The 23,494-nt window shown below is 50.0% G+C and overlaps 1 protein-coding gene across 3 annotated transcripts in view; it reads right to left on the bottom strand.

The window, feature by feature from the left end:
- Positions 1-529: 529 nt before the first annotated feature.
- KAZN (kazrin, periplakin interacting protein) overlaps positions 530-23,494 on the bottom strand; it is a 1,289,243-nt gene continuing 1,266,278 nt past the window's right edge. The window contains exons 19-20 of one of the 3 annotated variants that reach the window (XR_004275922.1): positions 20,319-20,326; positions 14,239-14,249 (exon numbers count right to left, since the gene is read on the bottom strand). The gene's annotated coding sequence lies outside the window, so the exon portion shown is untranslated. Of the gene's footprint in view, positions 552-4,100; positions 4,130-14,238; positions 14,250-20,318; positions 20,327-23,494 lie in introns of those variants that run through there. The other 2 variants (XR_004275924.1, XR_004275923.1) reach the window with 2 other exon arrangements.

Raw genomic sequence — 23,494 nt, 5'->3', positions numbered from 1 at the left:
CTCAAGGATGTAGCATTTCTCTGTATTATGAACATTCTAATTCTAATTTTTTAGTTATTTTAAAATGTACTATAAATTATTGTTGACTGTAGTCACCCTGTTGTGCTACCAAATACTAGATCTTATTCGTTCATTTATTTTATTCAAACTGTATTTTTGTGCCCGTTACCCACCCGTCTTCCCCGTCACTCCCCATTGCCCATCCCGCTCTCTGATAACCATCATTCTACTCTCTGTCTCTATGATTTCAATTGTTTTTTGTTTTTATTTTTTGAGACAGAGTCTCGCTCTATCGCCAGGCTGGAGTGCAGTGGCGCTATCCCAGCTCACTGCAACTTTCGTTTTCTGGTTTCAAGCAATTCTCCTGCTTCAGCCTCCTGAATAGCTGGGACTAGAGGCACGCACCACCACACCCGGAAAATTTTTTCTATTTTTAGTAGAGACGGGGTTTCACCAAGTTGGCCAGGACGGTCTCCATCTCTTGACCTCGTGATCTACCCGCCTTGGCCTCCCCAAGTGCTGGGATTACAGGCGTGAGCCACCGTGCCCGGCTGATTTTAATTGTTTTAATTTTTAGCTCCCACAAATGAGTGAGAACATGTGAAGTTTGTCTTTCTGTGCCTCACTTACTTCATTTAACAAAATGACCTCCAGTTTCATCCATGTTTTTTGCGAAGGACAGGATCTCATCCTCTTTTATGGCTGAATAGTACTCCATTGTGTCTATGCACCACATTTTCTTTATCCACTCATCTGTTGATGGACAGTTAGATTGATTTCAAATCTTGGCTATTATGAATAGTGCTTCAGTAAACATGGGCTTGCAGATATCTCTTTAATATACTGATTTCCTTTTTTTCTTTTTCTTTCTTTTTTTTTGTTGAGATAGAGTCTCACTCTGTCGCCCAGGCTGGAGTGCAGTGGCACAATCTCGGCTCACTGCAGCCTCTGCCTCCTGGGTTCAAGTGATTCTCCCGCCTCAGCCTCCTGAGTAGCTGGGGCTACAGGCACGCACCACCACACCCAGCTAATTTTTGTATTTTTCATAGAGTTGGGGTTTTACCATGTTGACCAGGATGGTCTCAATCTCCTGACCTCGTGATCTGCCCGCCTCCCAAAGTGCTGGGATTACAGGCATGAGCCACCACACCCGGCTGATTTCCTTTCTTTTGCCCTTATACCTAGGAGTTGAATTGCTGAATCATGCCGTAGCTCTAATTTTAGTTTTTTGAGGAACCTGCAAACTGTTCTACATAGTGGCTATACTAATTTACATTCCCACCAACAGTGCATGAGGGTTCCTTTTTCTCCATAGTCTCAGTTTTGCAGGGCTTTTTGTTTGTTTGTTTTCTTGGAGACAGTCTTGCTCTATCCACCAGGCTGGAGTGCAGTGGCTCCATCTCCGCTCACTGCAACCTCCGCTTCCCAGATTCAAGTATTTCTCCCGCCTCAGCCTCCCAAGTAGCTGGGATTATAGGCACCTGCCACCACACCCGGCTAAGTTTTGTATTTTCAGTAGAGACAGGGTTTTGCCATGTTGGCCAGGCTGATCTTGAACTCCTGACTTCAGGTGATCCACCCACCTTGGCCTCCCAAAGAGCTGGGATTACAGGCATGAGCCACTGCACCCGGCCCAGTTCTGTGTTTTGGTTGTGGTGCTGGTTACACAAATTTACACAAATGATAAAACTGCATGGAATCACACACAGGAGTGTGATCTACACAAATGATAAAATGATAAAACTGCATAGCATCACACACACATGAACATAGGTGAAACATGAAACCAATGCTGTAGAATAAGCTCTGTGGATTACACCAATGTCAGTTTCCTGGCTGTGATATTCCACCATAGCTATACAAGATGTTGCCACTGGGGGAGGCTGGGTGAAGGGCATGGAAGATCTCCCTATATATTTTTTTTCAATTTCCTTTGAATCTGTAATCACTTTACAATAAAGACTTTTAACCCACATAATAAATAAATACATACATACGGAGATGGGCAAAAAATTATCAAAAGCATGTGTGGTGTCAAAAAAGTTAAATTCCCCAAATTACCAGAGGACGTTTGAGACTCAGACCACGGACCAAGCTGGCAGGAAATGGAACTGGTTTTCCATGACTCAGTGTAATTTATCTTCCGAGTCCCCACTCTGCCAGGTGGCAGAAATGTTTCCCTCCCCCATTGGCTGGCATCGCATCTAAGTTCTGAGGGCCTGTTCCAGTACCAAAGCCACCCTGCCCGGAGGACACCTGGTCCCTGTTCCCAGCCTGGCTGCCAGCCTTTGGTCTATGCAAGCCTCTGCCAAGCTGTCCTTCACCCCAAACCCAACACCATGCTGTGCCCGATGGAAACCTTGCAGGGAGACAAGACACTACGTGGTGTCTGTCAATTCAAACGCAGTCCTCAGATGTTTTGTTTGGCCAATAGAGTACTTTAAATCACTACTTGCCAATATTTGAAATGGGGCATTTTCACATACAAGTGTAGATATCTGGGCTCGTCCTCTTTGCTCACGTCGCCTGGGGCAGCGATCAGCTGGACCCCACTGTGTGGCACCTGCCCCGTGAACCCGGGCACGCCTCCTTGTGGGTTCCTCACAGTCCGCACCATGTCTGACCCCTTCATTTGGCCGGATTCACTCTTTTACAAAACCTGCTGGCAACGTGGAAACTCGAGGTGGCAGCCCTCACTCGTCCTCACTTCTGTCCCACTTTGGAGTCTCTGGGGATCATTTTTCTCCTCCTGCTCCTTCCTGGGGTGCAGAGAAACTTTGCAGCCCTATCTCAGACCCACCGGCCGAGGGATGGCCCTTTGATCTAGGACCTTGCTGCCTCCTATGCCCGCCCTGGGCTCCACACAGGAACGGGTCACTGTGGGACACAGCCCAGGGGCCTCGCTCTCGGGTTGCCTTGCTTGTTTTCAGACCTCAAACTCCTGCTCCGGGAACTTTGATCTCAAGATCACCCGGCCCAGTTCTGTGTTTTGGTTGTGGTGCTGGTTACACAAATTTACACAAATGATAAAACTGCATGGAATCACACACAGGAGTGTGATCTACACAAATGATAAAATGATAAAACTGCATAGCATCACACACACAGGAACATAGGTGAAACATGAAACCAATGCTGTAGAATAAGCTCTGTGGATTACACCAATGTCAGTTTCCTGGCTGTGATATTCCACCATAGCTATACAAGATGTTGCCACTGGGGGAGGCTGGGTGAAGGGCATGGAAGATCTCCCTATATATATTTTTTCAATTTCAATATATTTTTTTTCAGGCCTGGAGTCTGCGTCCCCTTCCCCGCAATGCCACATCTGTTCCATTGTCTACCTGTGCCGGTCCTTTCTGTTTCTCCCCATCTCTAGACCGTTGAAGATTTAAAAATCCCAGGACTCTTTGCCTCCCTTTTCCTACTGTTCACCCCTTCCTGGAGGCAGTAAGCCAACAGCTGCCTGAATTTTAGGATGTTGGGGCAACAGACAAAACTGGGAATGAGAAATGCATTGGTTGATTCAAATATATCACCCTCATCATCTTTCTCCCCATGCCGGACACTGCACTAAGCATTTAGACCCATTTTCTCCCATTTCCACGTCAAAGAAGAAATGGGGCTCAGGGAGATAAGTGTTGGCCCAAAGTGGACAGCCAGTGAGGGGGCAGAGCTGGGACTTGAACCCGGAGTCCATCCTCTTCACCACTTGCTTCCCACAAAGGTGTGGCTTTATTTCACCCCTCTTCTTACTTCCCACACTCCCAGGTCCTCACGAATCTCCACAGGGCAGAGACCAGTGGGAATCGTTACCTGGGTGAGCTTTTCTTTTTTTTTGTTGGCGGGGGGAGTCTTGCTCTGTCTCCCAGGTTGGAGTGCAGTGGCGTGATCTTGGCTCATTGCAACCTCCACCTCCTGCTGGGTTCAAGCGATTCTTCTGCCTCAGCCTCCTGAGTAGCTGGGACTACAGGCGTGCACCACCACGCCAGGCTAATTTTTTGTATTTTTAGTAGAGACAGGCTTTCACCATGCTGGCCAGGCTGATGTCAAACTCTTGACCTCGTGATCCACCTGCCTCGGCCTCCCAAAATACTGGAATTACAGGCCTGAGCCACCGTGCCCGGCCCTGGTTGAGCTTTTCCTAAAGCCTACCTCTGAGGGTGGCTAGCCCATCCCTGGCTGATTGGGGTGGACAGGGTTACTGACACAGTAAAATGTCCTAACCCTTGACATCCTTCCCTCAACCCCAGAGGGAGAGTCCAGCCAGCTGGAGCAGATGGATCAGCTGCCCGGAGAAAGGCGGGGATCAAAATGGACAAGACCAGAGGCTGAGTCAGAGCTTTGGCAAATCTAGTTGCAGGGACAGGGGAGAGGCTGGCAGCCATCAATTTGTAAATCGGCAGTCCTCCCTGCAAGCTGGACAAAGCCATTTCTCGGAAAATCCAATTAGAATTTGGACCCTTGAGGGCCGCCCTGGATTTTCTGCTGCTCAGCTCCCTGCAGAGCCTGGCCCAGCCGGCCCTTAGGCCGTCCCACGTCAGAGGGCCCTGCTAGCGACAGATGAGCTTGTTAGTCACTGTGCTCCCTGACAGCTGCTGTCTCTGAGCACTCAGGCAGGAAGGCATTCCTTTGTCACCCCGGGTGGGCAGGAACACCTGATAAGCCATCTGTCTGGCCAGCCCTCTGTGCGCCAGGGGGCTTTGCTTGGAGGCTGGTATTCTAGGCACTGCGTAGCCTGTGGGGCTGGGAACAGTGGCTGAGTCAGTGCAGCCCCAGGCAGAGACCGACACACTCTGATGTCTTCGGTTTCTCTCATTCTTGGGCCCTCACGCCTGGGACTGGTTTGGATGGCACTACTGACCTACTGACCGTTTATTTGACCAGAAAGGAGAATGAGTTTGTTGTTGTTGTTGTTTTGTTTTCGAGATGGAGTCTTTCTCTGTCACCCAGGCTGGAGTGCAGTGGCACAATCTCGACTCACTGTAACCTCTGCCTCCTGGGTTCAAGCGATTCTCCTGCCTCAGCCTCCCAAGTGGCTGGGATTACAGGCATGCATGCACCACTACACCCAGCTACTGTTTGTATTTTTAGTAGAGATGAGGTTTCACCATGTTGGCCGGTCTCGAACTCCTGACCTCAGGTGATCCACCTGCCTAGGTCTCCCAAAGTACTGGGATTACAGGTGTGGGCCACTGCGCCCGGCCGATGAATATTTACATATGTATATACCCATGTAGCCACTGCCTGGATCAAAATCAAGAGCATTCCCTGATCCAAGGAAGATTCTTTTGTGTCCTCTTCCAGTCAAAACCCCTAAAAGTAACCTCAGCTTGAACCTTCATCACCATAAATTAGTTCTGCCTGCTTTCGAACTTCGAATAAACAGAAATCATGCAGTATGGATTCTTTTGTGTCTAGCTTCTTTCATCATCATTGAGGCTGGGAGATCCAGCCAGGGTGTCATGTATAGCTGTATTCTTCTTCATTGCTGTGTAATACTCCATTGTATGAATATACCATCATTTATATTTTTACTCTCCCATTGATGAGCTTTAGGGTTGTTTCTAGTTTGGGGCTATTATGAACAAAGCAGCTATGGTCATTTTTGCACATGTCTTTGGCACCCAGAAGCATTCATTTCTGCCAAGCATGCCCTCAGGGGAGTTTTCAAGCCTTGTAGTCATTCTACTTGAAAAGGGAAAGGGAGCTAGTAATGTGTCCCTCACCTCCCCCGTCCCATACCCACTCTACACCAGGCTCTGGGCTCCGGGTGTGGGAGCTGAGAGGAAGAAAGAAGAGGGAGGGCACCACGTCGCAGCAGCCACATTCCGAAGAAGGTGTAAAAACCCCTCTTGCTGGCTGGGTGTGGTGGCTCATGCCTGTAATCCCAGCACTTTGGGAGGCTGAGGTGGGTGGATCGCCTGACGTCAGGAGTTCAAGACCAGCCTGGCCAACATGGCAAAACCCTGTTTCTACTAAAAATACAAAAATTAGCTGGGTACAATGGCAGGTGCCAGTAATCCCAGCTACGTGGGAGGCTGAGGCAAGAGAATTGCTTGAACCTGGGAGGTGGAGGTTCCAGTGAGCTGAGATTGCGTCATTGCACTCTAGGCTGGGTAACAGAGTGAGAGACTCTGTCTTAAAAACAAACCAATGAACAAAACCTCTTGCCAACAGCACTTCCCCTTTTAAAAAGGTCATGTAGTCTTTTGCTGGAAATGTGCATGAGAGGTTTACTGAGCCTTGGGAGAAGGTCCCCTTCCCGGTGGTGCCTGTTGACCTGAGATCACCTAGTCTAATCTTTTGATTTTACAGAAAGGAACTGGTGTCCAGGGAAGGGAAGTGACTCTTCCAAAGCCACACAGCTGGTAAATGACAGGGTCAGGAACACCATGAGCTTTAGCTTCTAGTGGCTTTGTAAATTGGGAGGAACGAATTAGAGGCATTGATCTTCCCCACAGATAACTGGGCTACATTGGAGCCACTGCCTTAATGTTTAGGGCTTTCTAGTAACCATTCTTTCATGATTTTTAGATGGAAGTTTTTATTTTTTAAATTTATTCTTTTTTTCAACTTTTATTTTAGATTCAGTGGGTACATGTGCAAGTTTGTTACAAAGGTATATTTCATGATGCTGAGGTTTGGGGTATGATTGAACTCACCACCCAGGTAGTGAGCATGGTACCTAACAGGTCATTGTCAACCCTCCCCCTCCTCCCCCTCCCCCTCATAGCCTCCAGGGTCTGTTGTTCCCATCTTTATGTCCATGTGTGGACGCCAGATTTCATATTTACTCTATTCAACATTCAAGAGACATTTTTGAGGCCAGGTGCGGTGGTTCACGCCTGTAATCCCAGCACTTTGGGAGGCTGAGGTGGGTAGATCATGAGATCAAGAGATCGAGACCATCCTGGCTAACATGGTGAAACCCTGTCTCTGCTATTTTGTAAAAACACAAAAATTAGCTGGGCATGGTGGTGTGTGCCTGTAATCCCAGATACTCGGGAGACTGAGGCGGGAGAATCGATTGAACCCGGTAGGCGGAGGTGGCAGTGAGCCGAGATTGCGCCACTGCATTCCAGCCTGGTGACAGAGTGAGACTCGGTCTGGAAAAAAAAAAAAAAAAAAAAAAAAACTACTAAAAATACAAAAACGTTAGCTAGCCGGGCGCGGTGGCTCACGCTTGTAATCCCAGCACTTTGGGAGGCTGAGGCGGGTGGATCACGAGGTCAACAGATCGAGACCATCCTGGTCAACATGGTGAAACCCCGTCTCTACTAAAACTACAAAAAATGAGCTGGGCATGGTGGCGCATGCCTGTAATCCCAGCTACTCAGGAGGCTGAGGCAGGAGAATTGCCTGAACCCAGGAGGTGGAGGTTGCGGTGAGCCGAGATCGCGCCATTGCACTCCAGCCTGGGTAACAAGAGCGAAACTCTGTCTCAAAAAAAAAAAACAAAAAAACAAAAAAAACGTTAGCCAGTCATGGTGGCAGGCACTTGCAATCCCAACTACTCAGGAGGCTGAGGTAGGAGAATCACTTGCACTCGGGAGGCGGAGGTTGTAGTGAACTGAAATGGTGCCATTGCATGCCAGCCTGGGCCACAAGAGAGAAACTCTGTCTCAAAAAAAATGGCTGATTGTAGGCCTGGACTTTACATCCCCTTTTCTGCTTAAGTCCGTTTGAGATTGATTTTCTACAACTTGCAAATGACAAAGATGCCCCATGATGTTACTTAATGGCCTTGCTCACCTTGGACCATACCCATGCTGGCTACCAGCATGGAAAAGAACTTCTCATCTCATCAGCCCCTACTGGTGATCAGGGCATTACTACCTGATTACAAGTATCCCAAATGCCAAGTACCTGCCGGGATCCGTTCTGCATGACTGTGCTCTGCTCGCATGTCAGCACAGCCTCCCAGACAAAGAGAAAGTAGAGGAGCAGGTAAGAGGATGGGCAAGGAAGAATCAGAGGGACTTCTGCCCCAATCCAGGCACTCACATGCACACATACACATGCACGCCCGCATATGCACACACACATGCACACAGCATGGTTCAAGGGCTTGGTCCTGTGTTGTTAGAGAATCCAATGAGACATTTTCCTGGGCTGACTTTGGGGAAGGGACCTAACAGGAGGAATCTAGAAGAATGAGGTAGACCTCATACCTGAAACTCAATGGTCTTCATCTTCATACAGAGCACACCTGCTTTGCATGTAAAGGGATCTTACAGTAGGACTCGCATCAACCTACCAGACGTCCTATTGGCTCTGCCTACAAAAACATTACCAGAACGTGCCTCCACCGCTGTCTCTGCCTGGTCCAAACTCCGTCATCTGTCACTGGATTATTGTCACAGCCTCTTAAATGGTCTCTGTGCTTCCACCCATCCCCCCACAATCTATTCTCCATGCAGCAGCCAGAGGAGGCTTCAGAAACGTTAAATCAGATCTTATCACTCTGATCGAAACTGTCTGAAGGATCTGCATCTCATAAAAGTCAATATCCTTGGCCAGGCGCAGTGACTCATGTCTGTAATCCCAGCACTTAAGGCGGATGGATCGCTTGCGGTCCGGAGTTGGAGACCAGCCTGACCAACATGGTGAAACCCCATCTCTACTAAAAATACAAAATTAGCCGGGCGTGGTGGCACATGCTTGTAATCCCAGCTGCTCAGGAGGCTGAGGCAGGAGAATCGCTTGAACCCGGGAGGTGGAGGTTGCAGTGAGTGGAGATCGTGCCACTGCACTCCAGCCTGGGGGACAGAGCAAGACTTCCTCTCAAAAAAAAAAAAAAAAAAAGTCCAAAAAAAAAAGTTATAGGTTACCTTATGGTAATCTACAATGCCCTACGGATTCCCTCTGCCCACCTCACTTCTCTGCCCTCAGCTCCCACCACCCTTCCTCTCACTTCACTACAGCCAAAAGGTCCTCCTCAGTGTTCTTCAGCTCTGCCCTCAGTGGCCTCTGACCCCAGGGCCTTTGCATTTACTGCCCCCTCTGCCCAGAATGGGACAAATGGTGTCATCTAGTTGAACTCTTTCCAGCTCTTGGCTTCACCTCTTCTGTGCTGTCTTATTCTTAGGCAGCCTCTCTCTTTCATTATAGTGGCTCTGGCTCCTCCAGGCTGTCATCCTCCCAGGTACAAGGGGAAAAGACAGTACTCCTCTTGGCCAATAGTTTAATGTAAGTCCTGGAATGGAACTGTATTGGCTGTGATGGGGTCACATGCTCATTGCTGACCCAATCCCCAGGGCAGACAGGAATGGAACACTAACTTAGTTCCCAGGCTCCACCCAAACCACAGGGTCCCTTGTGGGATGTGGGGAGGGAACAAGTGGGCTGAACTTGCAGCTATGATCAAATACTAACGGCGACAGTAAAAATGATCACAGCAATAATAGTAATGGCAGCCAGCATTTACACAGTGCTTGCTCTGGTCTCAGAAGCAGGAAGGATGAGTGTCTAAGAACTGGGCCAGATGCACCTGTCAGGGTGTCTTAGGTAACTTTTACCTTGGGGTGCGTGATTGGGCTGGGAAATCGGTGATGTCCAATCTTGTCTGCTTGTTAGGAACTTCTTTTAAAGAATAACTGTGGGCCAGGTGTGCTGTCTCACACCTGTAATCCCGACACTTTGGGAGGCCAAGGTGGGTGGATCACGAGGTCAGGAGTTCAAGACCAGCTTGGCCAACATGGTGAAACCCCATCTCTACTAAAAACACAAAAATTAGCTGGGCATGGTGGTGCATTACTGTAATCTCGCTACTTGGGAGGCTGAGGCAGGAGAATTGCTTGAACCAGGACCCAGGAGGTGGAGGTTGTAGTGAGCTGAGATCATGCCACTGCACTCCAGCCTGAACTACAGAGTGAGACTCTGTCTCAAAAAAAAAAAAAAAAAAAAAAACCCACCTCAGAAAATTGAATAGGAATATTCTGGGGTGGAGAGGAAGCCTAACATTAGGGGTTTTAAAACTCTCCAGGTGTTTTGAACATGCCTTGGTTCTGAGTATTAGTCCATTCTTATGCTGCTATAAGACATACCTGAGACTGGGTAATCTATAAAGGAAAGAGGTTTAATTGATTCACAGTACAGCATGGCTGAGGAAGCCCCAGGAAACTTACAGTCACGGCAGAAAGGGAAGGAAACACATCCTTCTTCACAGTGTGGCAGGAAGGGGAAGAATGACAGCTGAGCAGAGGTGAAAGATCCTTGTAAAACCATCAGATCTCGTGAAAATTTACTATCACAAGAGTAGTATGGGGGTTATCGCCCCCGTGATTCAATTGCCTCCCACTGGGTCCCTCCCATGGCACGTGGGGATTGTGGGAACTACAATTCGAGATGAGATTTGGGTGGGGACACAGCCAAACCACATCACTCTGGTCCTAAGAACCGGTTAGCTCATTGCGTCTGGGGTGTGCCATCTGCAGTTCCAGCAACCACCCAGGTGACTCTCATGCTCATTTATAGCTTGAGGTTCCCTGCACAAGGGCCCTATTTCCCATCATTGCTTTGCACCCTGGGATCAACAGATAAGGCTGGTCCTGACCAGAAGGGACTTACTGGTCACCTGAGATCACCTGTTGGTCGCCTGAGGACTGAAAGAAAAACCGTCTCAGGCACCTCGTGGCTATTCTGCAGGGGAACTTGACGCAAGGTCTCTTTTATGAGTCTAAGAATCTTTAAAATTGCCCTGGCTCTTTAGAAAGACCCTAGTTTTATCTCTTATATTCTCATTTTCCTATGAAATTAGTGGTATCTTTCTTTTCTGCAGGAAAAAAAATTAGTCCTTGCCCTTAGTTCTCTCCTCCCAGGTGTGGATTCTATAGATAAATGGAGGTTCTTTAATAGCGGGACTGCCTGGGGGAGAAAAAGTTATTCGGGCCTTATTTACCCAATGACGTTTCAGCTGACAGTGCACGCTGAATGCCCTGATTGTAATATTCAGGGAAATTTTGGGTGCTGGCCGGTCCACACCCAAGCCGGTTACATTCCAAAAGTTTCTTGACAGGCGGGTGCCTTAAATAAAATATATTTTCTTGACTGGTGTGGCTGGTCACGCCTGTAATCTCACACTTTGGGAGGCCAAGAGGGGAGGAGAGCCTGAGGCCAGGAGTTTGAAACCAACCTGAGCATAGAAAGACCCCATTTCTACCAATATATATATGTGTATGTATATATACACATACATACAAACACAATATGTATATGTACACATAGATATATATATATATATTTTTTTTCTTATAGCGACAGTGTTATTAAAACAAAGGTGATTTTCTAACTTCATCCACAAATATCTATTCAACTCATATTCCTTCTTCACAGGGCGGCAGGAAGGAGAAGAATGAGAGCCGAGCAAAGGGGAAAGACCCTTACAAAACCATCAGATCTCATAGGAAGTAGGCTGGGTCCAGTGGCTCATACCTGTAATTCCAGCACTTTGGGAGGCCGAGGTGGGTGAATCACCTGAGTTAGGGACCAGCCTGGCCAACATGGTGAAACCCCATCTCTACTAAAAATACAAAAATAAGCCAGGTATGGTTGTGCACTCCCGTAATCCCAGCTACTTGGGAGGCTGAGGCAGGAGAATCACTTGAGCCTGGGAGGTGGAGGTTGCAGTGAGCTGAGATCTCACCACTGCTCTCTAGCCAGGGTGACAGAGCAAGACTCTGTCTTGAAAACAAACAAAAAAAGAGAAAGTACTATCACAACATGAACAACTTTTCACTTAGGTAATTTATCTAAGATTTTAGATGGGAAAATATGAAAGCTGATTCCAGAGTTAGTAGAACTTGTGTTGTGGGAAAACTGTTCACATTTCCCTCTTAGCCCAAATGCTGGGCATACAATTCACTTATCTTCTTTTTTTCCAGTTTCTGTCTTCTGAGTCCATTTTATTTTCTGAACCAAAGTAGTATTAGTTCAGGAAATGGGCGGTGGGTGACAAGTACCTCTGTTGGGTGACAGGGCGTGAGGCAGTCCTGAAATGAGAATCCCCTGTGGTTGACGTGCATAAGAAAGCCTGTGAGCCGCAGCCCAGCTGTCCCCATCTGCCAAGCCCACAGATGGTGATGGGACCCAGGCCATTTCTGTTCACTCCAGGCTGTGCTAAGGGACTCAGAAGCCCACGTGCTGTGTGGCATAAACACCACTTGCTGGGGTTGCAGGACATTGGGGAAGGGCCTCTGATGAGTGGGCATCTTGGACCAAAGGCACCAAGCTGGGCTGGGGCTGGGGACCTGGTGCTGGCTCTGCCCAATTCTCCTGGGCAAGGCAGCATGGCTGAGCCACCAAGGTGCGGGTCTGTGTGGCCCAGTGTCCTAACCATAAATAAGATCCCCATCTTTTCTAGAAGCCACAGCATCAGGGCTGGAAGGGACCGAGTTGTTCAGATGCTTTCCTTTGTAGATGGACGAGAAGCTGAGATCAGCAAAGGTTGTGGCTTACATGGCCAGGATCACACAGCCAGTCAGAGGCGGTGCGGGACTTGAACTTGTGTCCTCTGACTGCCGGTCCAAGGCCTGTCTACTCTGCTCTGATACCTTCTTCTCTTTTCTACATTTTTCTCAAAATCAAGTTAAAGAGGGCAGTGGCTCTGTTATCCCCAGCGCACAAACGAGGTACACTGGAGAGCCTTCCTCAGGCCCCCAGAGGCAGGACACCCCCCGTTTTGTTCCTTCTGTGTCCTAGGCGCCCCATGCAAGCTCCCATGACTCTTTTTTATTTTTATTTTTTGGGCGGACTCTCACTTATTCTGTCGCCTGGGCTGGAGTGCAGTGATGCAATCTCGGCTCACTGCAACCTCCGCCTTTCTAGTTCAAACTGATTCTCCTGCTTCAGCCTCCCAAGTAGCTTGGATTACAGGCCTGCACCACTATCCCCAGCTAATTTTTGTATTTTTAGTAGCGATGGGGTTTCACCATGTTGGCCAGGCTGGTCTTGAACTCCTCACCTCAGGTGATCTGCCCACCTTGGCCTCCTAAAGTGCTGGGATTACAGCGTGAGCCACTGTGCCTGGCCCCATGACTCTTGGTGAATGTTTGCTTACATGTCTTCCTCTTGTATTACGTAAGCCCCTTGAGGGCAGGGACCACATCCCATTTGCTTATCTCCTAAGGCAAGCTCAGGGTCCTTTCCAGAAGAGGGGAATGATAAGCGTTTGATGAATGAGTACACGAAATTAACACCACGATTTATTTTTATTCCAGATAGAATCCATACAGCTTCTCCACCTCCCCATGCCCTCCTCACAAGAACCCCTTTCCATTCTGATGCACTGAACAGTGGTGCGGTGAGCTCAGCAGCAAGCGTCGCCTGAGGGTGAGTGGTATTTGAAAGGCTTTGCTGCTCCAATGCTCTTTTTACATGGGTCTCATCCAATCCTCCAGCAGCCCAGGGAGACAAAGGGTCAGCTACTCCCGGGCCCCTTTTCCAGACAAAGCAACTGAGATTGGGTCATCATCGAGGCCCAGGTCATGCAGGTGGCCTGCAGGAGTGGTGGCGCAAACCTGAGGGCAGGACCCTGGGTGAAGCCTGGTATCTCTTGGCTGGGCTGGTCGGGAGGGGCAGGGGCTGATGACAGGCAGCCTCCCTGGCCTACCCAGAAGTCCCTCCTGGTGAGGGGTGAGCCGTGGCTCTCTTGCTCCTAGGGAGAGCTTGCATGGGGGTTCCTCCTTGCCCTTTGGGGTTCCATGGAGCACTGACTGACAAGCTTTGCTTTGAGGTTTTCTCCTTTAAGCAATGATTATAGAGCTGTTCTGTTTACCAGGGTTAAAAAGAGTGAGGTCCCTGTATGAGCTCTAGTCCTGGCTCTGACCACAACAAGGGACATCTCTCTGGGCCTTGATGTCCTCATCTGTGACATGGGCTTCTCCGACTAGATAAACCCACCGTCCATATGAAAGGAGGCCCACTAGCCTCTACATTCCTGAGCTGCCCTGTTCAGGAAATGAAGCACTGGGCCCAGTACTCTCTGCTGCTTCTGCTGGTTAGGAAAGTCTTCTGGTCTCTTCTGGAAGATTCTGGAAAAGCCTCCAGTCCTGCATCTGCAGTGGTTCCAAAGCAAGCTGCTCCTCCAGCCGAGGCACGTCCATTCAGAAGCTCGGGGTGCAACGGGAAAGGAGGCGGCTGCACCTGCTGTGCTGAAGGCCAGCGAGAGGGCTGCCCTTAGGGTGTCCTTTGTCCGGCTCCTCCCTGGAAGTCCCACATTCCATCTCTTGGGGTTTCTGGACCGCAGCCTTTCTTAACAGGAGGACCCCAGGGCGTCACTCCTTGTTAGAGCTTTGCACCAGCCCCTTGGCCTCAACCTGGAGGTGACCCCTGCCCCCAGAGCCAGCCACCCACCCTTGGACTCCAAGGGCTCACTAGGTCAACGCTGTGATAAGGACAAAATGGATAACAAGCGCTGTCACTGTGTCACTGACAGATCACAAACACCCTATGCAAGACCCTGTGCCAAGTGCTTACGTTCACCTTCCCATAATATCCTCAGGAGATTACTGTCACCCCAGCCCAGAGAGGCTAGGTGCATGCCCCAGGTCACACTGCTGGTGAAAGGCAGACGGGGCAGCTGCAGAGCACGGGGTCTTAGTCACCACATCCCACCCAGGGGAGGGGTGCCTTCTGCTCGGCATCTCACCTGAAGCTGGACTTGAAGCAGTAATTCGGAGAGATGTGGCTCGGTAATCGCATGCACCCTTCTGCAGCAGGGAAGGCGAACTTTTCTGTCCCTAGATGTCCTTGGGACCTGTCAGGATGGCCCTGGGCCCCTGGCCACTGCTCGGAAGTGGTTCATAGGAGCAAGGCCCGTGGGCAGATATCAAGGCAGGAATGAAAAACATTTTTTCCTTTTCTGAAAAGTGGAGTTCCACTCTCTTGGATCATACCGTTGTGACATTGATCACACATGTCGCTCGAATCTTTGTGGATGCCTGCTCCGTTGTGCCATCAGCTCCCTGAGGGCAGGGGCTGGGGTCACTTTGATTCAGTGATGAATACCCAGTGTGCAGCACAGTACCTGGCATGTGGGAGGCATTTGATGCACCAGCCCCTCGGCAGTGAGGATGACGCTGCCAAGTGAAAGCATCACTCAGCATGTGTGGATTTTTCTCGGGTGGGGCGCTAAGGCATTCACCTGCAGCGCTGGGTGGTGGCTGCTCCTCGGGAGGTGAAGATCCCATGCTCCCTCTGAGTCACAGGGTTTCAGGTCGGGTTGTCTGTGTCCAGGTGCTGTGCTGTGAGGGCTGGGGGTCCCCATCTTGGGCAACGGCTTCTCGCAGACACCTGCTCAGCCAGGCCAGAGACCCCAGCAGCCAGCCAGCTGCTGTTTCTCAACCTGGTCCCTTGGGAGATGCAGTTGAGGGCAGAGTCGTGCTTCGCCGGCGCCGCACGCTGGCAGGCACAGACTTGCTTTGAGATACTGCATTTTATCTTGAACTAATTCATGCCACTTTCTCATTCTACGCAACAAAACTCTCACATTTGCGGGGCACAGTGGTGCACGGGAGGGTGAGGTGGGAGGATTGCTTGAGTCCAGGAGTTCGAATCTACCCTGGGCAACATAGCAAGGCCTTGTCTCTAGAAAAACCAAAACCAAAACGATTTGCTTTATTATATACAACTTCACCTTTCTGTGCCTCAGTTTCTTCATCTGTAAAGTGGTGAAAATAGCAACACCCGCCTTGTGGAATTGCTATGAGGACCGAATACATTTCATTCTATTTAAAGAACTTAGAATAATGCCTGTCACCTAGTAAGCTGTCACAAGTTTAGCTATTACTATTATTCATCTCATTAACTTCCTAGTTGTCTTGAATCAGTTGCATGGGGGTGGCTCCTACTCTGGTTTTCAGCGCACCCTTAAGAGCCGTCTGCACGCTCCGGGGGAGGAAGGGCGATGTTGCTGGATATTGTTCTTCTTTGCCATATTAGTTATCTATTCCCAGGTTACAAGTGACGCCAAAACCTAGTGGTTCTGTGCAAAACAGTATTTATTATTTCACAGGTTCTGTGAGTCAGGATGGAAGCTGGTGCCCCTGGTTCAAGGTCTGGCACAGGCTGCAGTCAAGGTGGCAGACAGGCTGCATTATCCCAAGGGTCAGCTGGGGAGGGACCTGTTTCCAGGCTCACCCATGTGGTCGCTGGTAGAACTCAACTCCTTGTGGGCTATTGGCCAGAGACCACTTTAGTTCCTGGTGAAATGGGTCTCTTTATGGGACAGCTTGGCAGCTGGCCTTATCAATGCAAGCAGAGGAGGAGAGAGAGACACAGTGAGAGAGAAAGCACCCACACATACGCAAGCAAGATGGAGGTCAGTCTTTCATAACCTAATCTCAGGAGTGACAGCCCATTGTTTTTGCTGGATTCTATTCTTAGAAGCAAGTCATGATCAAGGAGAGGGGACTTCACAGCAGCTGGGGTCATTGGGAGCCATTAGAAGCTGTCTGCTCTGTTGAGGGCATACCACCTTGAGATCATGGGCATCAGAAAGTACCAAGTTTATGCCAACTTTAAAAAATTGCATGATTGATCTTAAGATCCTAGCCCCAAGTGATCCTCCTGCCTTGGCCTCCCAAAGTGCTGGGATGACAGGCATGAACCGCCATGCCCGCCCCAAAGCCAGTGGTTTGTCTTACCTAGTGTTAAAATAAAATGGTAGACCATTAGGCTAAGGTGGCTCCCATGCCCTGGGTTCCTACATAAACAAGGTGAAACTCGATCTTAGCCAGTCATAAAAGACCAGCTAAACATTAATTACATAATCAGGAACTTTCCACCAGGATCATCTAAATGAGGCAACTGCCCAAACCTTAGTCAAATAATTTCCTTATTTTCCACATTCCTTATTTAATTTCTCTGATTTTCACCTTGTGAAAACCCTTCCTTCAAAATCCTCTAGAGGAGCCCTGAACCACCTTTGATTTGGTGCTGCCCAGTTTGTGAATTGCTATTTGCTCGAATAAACTCTTTAACTTTTTGACGTGACATCATTGATCTCTTAACGCCAGTGGCGTGAGTCTCACATGTTGCTCTACCTCACCGAGCCTCATCTGTAACTTGGAGCAGAGCTGAGGATCTAATGTTACCCACCTTGATGAGCCACCTTGCCCAGGGCATGAGTTTCCCATGGCTGCTGGAGGACATTGTCACAAACTTGGTGGATTATTCTCGCACGGTTCTGTGGCCAGAAATAGGACATGGGACTCACTGGACTGAAATCAAAGTCTCAGCAGGGCTGTGTCCCTTTCCGGAGGCTCGAGGGAGAAACCATTTCCTTGTCCTTTCCAGCACCGAGAGGCTGCCTGCACTCCTTGGCCTGTGGCGCCTCCCTCCATCTTCACAGCCAGGAATGGAAGTTGAGTCTTTCTCACTTTGCCTCATTCTGACCTTTTCAGTAGCCACACTTAACTCTGACCTACTTCTTCTTCACCCGGCATTAAAGACTTCTGTGGCTACCTTGGGCTCACCAGGCAATCTAGTCTAGATATTCTTCCTATTTTTAGGTCAACTGATTAGCAACACTCATCTCACCTGCAACCTTAGCTCCCCCTCCCTCTTAGATGCCCTCCGTAAGGTATCACAGTCACGGGTTCTAGGGATCAGGGTCTGGGCCTCTTTGGGGACTCATCATTCTGCTGACCACAGAGTCCTTCCTTGAATCTGTTTTCATGTGACCCCAGGGCCTCCCCTTTCCCACGGTACCCTACTTTTAATACTACTAGTTATGTGACCGGGGCCAGTGTCTTAAGTTTTTCCTGCTTCTGTAAGTAGGGATAAGGGTGCCTGTCTGCCAGGATTACAGCAAAGACTAATTAGATCACAGGTAAAAGGCACAGGGCCCGGGCCTTGGGAATTGGGTCCTGTATTGCAGTTTCACTGCTTGGGTCTATTTGGGAGGACCATGCCCTTATATCAGTGATGTATGTATGAGAGGATTGTCTGGATGCTGCTTAAATGTCACACCTGGCTGCCTGATTATCCCTGTGGGGTTCCTGGCCCAGAGGAGGGGGCACTCCCCACGGGCCCAGGGGCTGGGAGGAACGCTCATTAATTGTGTAGGAACGTGAAGAGAAGGCAGGCGGCTTGCCAAAGTGATGTTCCGGGTCGTGCTTCAAGGTTCCCACGTGTGTGTGTGACTCCCTGGGGCTGCCCACGTGGTCCTGTGGTCCTATGGTTTCACTCCAGGAGGCCACCTGCCTGCCACCTCTCAGAGGAAGAGAAACAGCTGCTGGTTCATGTTGGAGACCTCGTGCCTGGCATCGGGCCATTCCTCGGCTCGTCTCCTGCTGGGTGAGTGTCATCCTCACAGAGTGCTGGGCTCAGGATCCGGGCTCCTGGCTGGAAGGGAACCTGGGTGGGTTAACAGGCTTTATTATTTGTCCTGAGGCCAGCTTTCCGATGTTTCTGGCATCCTGTGGAGGAAACAAAACGAAAGCCATTTCCCCACCAAAAGCCACCCTTTGGGATTGCAGAGAGCCTGCAGGGATGGTGGGGGCCTTGCCCACCTGAAACTTTGTCTACTGGGCCTGGATCTACTGGGCCTGGGTCGCTTTGCTACTTCTTGGGCTGAGCTGGGCTGGGCTGGGCCGGTGAGGGGCGTGTTGTCCTGCCACCTAGTGGCGAGTGCTGGGACTGTGAGCTACAATGGCCCAGGCGCTGCCTACAGCGGAGCCGTTCATCCCAGGGTGGTCGTCCCAAGCCCCTGGTCACGCCACGGAATCACCAAAGGAAGTTTAAAAACTACAGAGGCTCCAGACTGACCCCACATCTACTGAATCAGAAATCCTGAAGCCTGGAAATAAGCATTGTAGCTTTAGCGTGTGGATTCCCCAGGGCCTGTCCCAAAACTCCAAACTATTGGCTTTGGAGTAGGACCTAGAAATTGGAATTTTTAACAAGAGTGCTCCAGTGACTCTCGTGAGCACTTTGACTTGAACACTAGTGATTCAGCTGCCTGCAAGATAAATGAGGCAACTGTGGGATACAGACTATTTTAGAAGCTGATACAATATTCGATCATATTACTAGAAGCATAAAGTCCAGGGTGAGGGAGGATAGCAGTTAAAAATCTCTGGGTTCAAATCTTACTTTTGATACTACTAGTTATGTGACCTGGGGCCAGTGTCTTAACTTTTTCCTGCCTCTGTGAAGTAGGGATAAGAGTGTCTGTCTGCCAGGATTACAGCAAGGACTCAGATCACAGGTAAAGGGCACAGGGCCTGGCCCTTGGGAATTGGGTCCTGTATTGCAATTCCATGGCTTGGGTCTATTTGGGAGGACCGTGTCCTTATTTCAATGATGCATTTATGAGAGGCTGTCTGGAGAAGGAGGAGATGGAAGGGGAGACCACGGAAGAAGGACCAAGGGACATGGAGAGACTTGAGGGCCTGTAGTGGGGTTGGGGGAAGGAGATGTTTTGGGAGGGAGGCATTTACTCTGCTTAAAAAAAAAAACAACAGCCGGGCGTGGTGGCTCACACCTGTAATCTCAGCACTTTGGGAGGCTGAGGCGGGCAGATCACCTGAGGTCAAGAGTTAGAGACCAGCCTGGCCAACGTGGCAAAACCCCGTCTCTACTAAAAATACAAAAATTAGCCAGGCATGGTAGCGGTTGCCTGTAACCCCAGCTACTCGGGAGGCTGAGGCTTGAGAATCACTTGAACCCAGGAGGCGAAGGTTGCAGTGAGCCGAGATCACGCCGCTGCACTCCAACCTGGGTGCTAGAGCGAGACTCTGTCTCCCCCAAAAACACAACAAAACAAATAACAGAGGGTCAACGTGGAAGAGGGACCAGGAGGTAGAGTGATGGGAAGTCCCCATGAGCAAGTGGATCTAAGAAGGGCACAACAGACTCACGGTTCAGGGAGCTCAGCCGCAGAAGCCTGCAGGCCGAGGCTGCATGAGGAATCTGTTAGGTGCCATACAGCAGTGGTCCCCAACTGTGGCACTTACGTCCGTCATGGAGTGTGACCTGGGGGACATGCAGGTGAGCATTTGCAGGAATATTTATATGTATATTTATGTGCGTACTTGGCACAGTGAGGCACACATGTCTGCACCCACATCTACGTATTAGGAAAAAGAGCCAGTGTCTTAGGCCTGTGGTTACACAGACATAGGCGGTGATGTCAGGTCTGAGCCTGATTGAAAATAGGCAGCTGTGAGGCCCATAATAGTAGAGCTGGGTGTGGATGTGGTCGGAGCAGTCAGTGTGGTCCTGGCGAACCCAGCCTCAGAGGAACTTTCTGCTTGGGTTTGGAGACAGGTGTCAGTGACATGGAGTAGCTTGCCCGTGAGTGAGGACTCCACTGCAGGACCTTCGCTCCTCTGTCACAAAGAGAGAGGGTGTCTCTGCAAAATTACCATTTTTAGCAAGGCAGTCTGAAACCTCTGGTGCCCGTGGTGCTGGAGCTTACTGGGTTAAGCGACCACAAAACCAAAGGAACCTGTCCACCTGACATGCATCTCCTGTACTCCTCACTCTTGCTTTGTCTGTTTCTTTTCTTCACAGCACCTGCTGACATAACACATGTGTATTTGTGTATTATTTCAGGCCAGAGACTGTTTTGTCAGTAGATTTATTTCATACAGTGCTGGCATAAGGCACACACTCAGCAAGTGTTTGTTGAATGAATACATGATGGAAGCCACTTTGATAAGACTTGCTCCAGTTGTCTGGGGACACCCATTGCGTGGCCATCTACCTCTGAAGGCTCCTAGAAGAGCATCTTGCACTGAGTGCACCAGGGTTCTGTGCTGTCAGGGGGACGTTGGCGCCATCCTCTTGGCTCTGCTGATCTCTGTCCTGAGCTAGAACTGAGTTGATCCTGCAGAGGGGCCTGGCCTGAAAAGAGCCATGTGGAAGCCGGTGAGGAAACCAGAAGAGAGGCGATGGTCCTGGGGTGTCCAGATGGTGGCAGAGCAGTGAGGAGACACAGAGCCAGGACTTGCCCACAAAAGCAGCTTGGCTTCTGACTCTGCAACAGTCACAGGCTCAAGGGGGTGGCATTGTAACCAAAACGCACACTCAGTTTCTCACCACTTGCAGAGTGTAATTAACAAGAGCTAGTCCGGTGTAAAGAAAGTGAGTATTCTGAAGCTAGCCTAGGGGAAGAAGAATGGGCTTCCTGCCTTAAGGGTTCCGCCTTGCCTTTGGAGCAGAAAGTGAGTGCTTTTAAAGGGGCCTGCACAGGGGTGTAAGTGGGAAGGTGGGGGTTCCACACGGTAGCTTGGCACCTTATTTCCTGGGACTCGAGTTGGCATCTTCATGGGCATGCTGTGTATTGTCAATGAACTGTTTTCTCTCGAGGCAGCCTTCTGGCGAGTTTTGCTTTGGAGCTTCCACGCGCAGGGTTAGATGAGCTTGCACTGTGGGCAGGGCGTGGCGAAGAGGAGGGAAAACGCTGTGACTGCATTTCTAAAGAGCTAAGTAGGAAATGGAGACCAGGGAGAAATGGAGAAAAGGAGAGAAGATACTAAAGAATAATGGTAACTCCTTGTCTTTTTCTTAGAAAAATAGGGGCATTTGGTTACGCACCTCTAACAGCAAAACTGGGTCAATCAAAAAAAACAGAAGAATTTAGGATTCTTTCATGCTTCCAAGTTGTTCTGTATAATGCAGATAGAGTCCTTAAAATGCAGGCGAAAGCTGTGTGTGTGCATGTGTGTGTGTGTGTGTATGTGTGTATGTGTGTGGTACGTAGGAGCTGGGAGAAAGGGTGGGAGTCCCTCAGTGTCAAGGCCAGTGGACGGTGGGTCACTTGCCTGGGCATCTTCTCCAGTCAGACAGGTGGAATTTAATTCTAGTTGCCTTGAGCTGGTTAAGTGGGTAGCGTGTGAGGCTCCTCCGGGCTGAATTGCACGCCCTCAAAATTCAGATGTTGAGTACCTAAGCGCGTATTTAGAGATCAGGTCTTTAAAGAGGTAATTAAGTTCAAATGAGGTCAGATGGGTGGCCCTAAGCCAACACGACTAATGCCCTATAAGAAGAGGTGATTTGGATACACACACGCATACAGAGGCAGCCGCAGGACCGCAAGAAGATGGCCATTTGCAAGCCCAGGAGAGGGGCCTCAGAAGAAGCCAACCCTGCTGGCATCCTGATGTGGGGTTTCCAGCCTCCAGGACCACAGGCAAGTCCATGTCTGTCATGCAAGCCCCATGGCCTGTGGCACTTGGTTATGGCAGCCCTAGCAAACTAATACACAGAGAAATGGGAACGGTAGGGTGGCAGTGGTTAGCGTGTCACAACCAAACCACAGAAAGCAGGGGTGGCCGTGGCCTCGGGCCCGACTGGATCTGAGAATAGATCAACTGTCCTTGCCCCCCTCCTCCATCTTGGCACCTGACTCTGGGTGGGCCCCATTCTCTTGGGCAATTCCTTGTGGGTGGGATGCAGCAGCCTGCAGCTCCGGGACCGGTCGTACAGCTTCAGATCCAAAAGAAAGCGGGAACTCACCTCCAGCTGCAATTCTGAGCCCCGTCGGGAAGGATTCTGATTTTAACTTCTCAGGTCTGGAGTCTAGTCCCGGGCCTTTCATCATGGGCCAGGGCTGCTGGGCTGGACTGTCCAGTGGGGATCCTGTGACCTCCCTGAAGGTGGAGTTGGGGGTGAGGCAGGGGCAGTAGGACCCTAAGGGGACAAAGATCAGCAGGACCCCCACCTCCAAGTACTTCATGGAGTCGAGGCGGAGCTTCCCCGAGGCCAGCCAGTGGGGAGGCAGTGGTCTCCGAAGGACGCTTTCCCCTCTTCACCCTGATTGGTTCCCACCCAGGAATTTCCCATGAAACCCAAACCACAGGCCCCTGTGAGTGTGCAGAGTGGTGGTGGCTGCCGACGGCCGTGTGGCATCATGTGATGGGAGGGTTCCATTCTTTTTCTTCCTTCTCTAGGACTTGAGGTGGGACATGGGGGAACAGGGCCCCCCTCCTGGTTTGTCCATCTGGCCCAGACCTCCATTCTCCACCCAACCTACCACTTCAGAACCAGGAAAAGACCTCAGAGAACATCTGCTCCAACTCCACCGAGGCTCAGACAGGGCGAGGATTTGACCCCACGTCACACAGCCTGGTGTATGTGGCAGGGCCTGGGTGACAGTCAGCGCCACCAGGTCTTCCAGCTCCAACCTTGATTAGAAGGGGAGGAAGGCTGTTGTAGCCAGCTGCCGCCAGGCACTGCCGCTGTGTGCTGTATTAGTGGCAGGCCAGAATCACTTGCCCAATGTGGCCGTGGGCAAGTGTCCAAAATGCCCTGGCGGTTTCCTAATGTCTATTTTTTAAAAATGATGGCGGGGTGCAGTGGCTCATACCTGTAATCCCAGCACTTTGGGAGGCTGAGGCGGGTGGATCACCTGAGGTCAAGAGTTCAAGACCAGCCTGACTAAAATGGTGAAACCCTGTCTCTACTAAAAATACAAAAGGCCACTTTAGAGGATACCCTAAGAGTTTTGCATACCCTAAGACTTGCAGGGTACTCTTGGGCTGCT

Source organism: Sapajus apella, unplaced genomic scaffold, assembly GCF_009761245.1.
Source record: "Sapajus apella isolate SASKATOON/1434 unplaced genomic scaffold, GSC_monkey_1.0 scaffold43, whole genome shotgun sequence".
Lineage (NCBI taxonomy): Eukaryota > Metazoa > Chordata > Mammalia > Primates > Cebidae > Sapajus > Sapajus apella.
The sequence above is the reverse complement of the archived record's forward strand: the minus strand, read 5'-3'. Positions and strand labels throughout refer to the sequence as shown.